Source organism: Sinocyclocheilus anshuiensis, unplaced genomic scaffold (genome assembly GCF_001515605.1).
Source record: "Sinocyclocheilus anshuiensis isolate Anshui unplaced genomic scaffold, SAMN03320099.WGS_v1.1 scaffold394, whole genome shotgun sequence".
Classification (NCBI taxonomy): domain Eukaryota; kingdom Metazoa; phylum Chordata; class Actinopteri; order Cypriniformes; family Cyprinidae; genus Sinocyclocheilus; species Sinocyclocheilus anshuiensis.
Genome location: NW_015542343.1, coordinates 457541 through 459284, shown reverse-complemented (window position 1 = coordinate 459284; position 1744 = coordinate 457541).

Below are 1744 nucleotides of genomic sequence, written 5' to 3'. Positions count from 1 at the left end.
TTTTGGAAGGCCAAACAAAGTAGTTTCGCTTTCACAACGAAAAAGTGTCACACACCGCGGCCTTGAGTGAGCCGCGGCCTAGAGTGAGCGGAGGCCAGCTTGAGAGAGCAGAGGCCGGTGAGCTTGAGAACGGCATGGCCGGCGGGCTTGCGGCAACCACATGTGGCGACTTTTCATAAAAGGAGGCAACAAAACCACAGTTAGGGCACAGATTGTTGTCAAAGTGAGATTTTGAGACTTGTTCCCAATTTAATCATGAAATAACTAAATATGCTAGCAGCGCTAACAGCGATCAGCTCCAGGCATGACGAAGCGGATATCGTCCTCTTTTGGAAGGCCAAACAAAGTAGTTTCGCTTTCAAAACGAAACATAGTGCCTTCACGGCATGGCGGCGGCGGCAGCAACAATACTACAGCGAGAATAAAAGTTACGCCTTCTTTCTTTGCGTGAACATTTGGGCAGCGTTATGCAAATCTTCCCACATAGTGATGTAGACATGTGGGGGCGTGTTAGAACGAGCCGTTTTAGGTAGGCGTGGTTAACTCTTAACTTTTATAAAGAATATCTCTTTGGATTTGAGACTTTAGTCTTTGCAACTTTACAGATCTTCTTTATACACCAAGAGCTTGTAACACTCCAAAGAGAAAGAAAAAATTGAAATCGCATCATATGACCCCTTTAAAACCTTGTAATGCTTATATACAGTATTCATTGTTACATCTTTACTGTAGAAAGTATAATGCATTGAAACATTTGACCAATTTCTAATGTAATAAGGAATCTACAAATATTATAATGCATTTTAACTTTGATCAAAACAGTTTATGACACGATATAATTCATTAAAATATACATTATGAATACTTTTATAATGCATTATGCATTAAGGCTTTAAGTATTACCAAATTTTCGTCATAATAATAGTGCAAATCCCCATTATAAAAGTGCATTTTATATGCTATTATACTAGTTCCATTTCGCAGAGAGTATGCAAATAGACAAATTGTCGTTCTGCCCAAATCAATAACTTTAGAAAAATGCTGTTTATTAAATTTCAAGTTTTAAAGACGAAGTGTGTAATTTCTGTGGTAGTAGTGTCACCAAACGGAACTGCTAAAAATAACACTCAAACAGCTTTACAGTGACCACAGTGTCAGTGTTTCATTTTTATAAGGAAATAAACCTGCAAATGGTTGACTTACAGTGACTCTGCACATTACAGTGGCATATAATGATTCTTGATATGGGAAACTGTTCTTACCAATGAAAAAAAATCACTTCACCTTTAAAATAATGTTTCCATATAGATACAGATACAGATAAATATTAAAGCAAGCTGAGTATAAACCTGATTTTAAAAACATTGGGATTGTGTCTTGAAAATAAATTATTATTTGGGCATATACAAATGACTGCTCTTTATTTCTAAAGAGAGCACCTGTAACATTTGTAAATGTGCATGTGATCTGTGCCATTGCGTCCCTGAGAAGAAGGAACAATGTGCAGAACTTCCTCACTTATACTGGCAACTGACGAAACCACTTTCATCTTTGTGGCTGCACTGATCCACACAGCAACCAGTAAGATGTGACTAATGAAAAAAAACATCAAACAAACAGCATTAAACAGAAACTGAACGATTTATATTAGTCAGTGGACTGCCAGGTGCCGATCAAAAGCAGCATTTAGTGCTGTTAGTGTTAAAATAATCTTCAACTGTTAAACCAAAACTTCCTGTTTCCT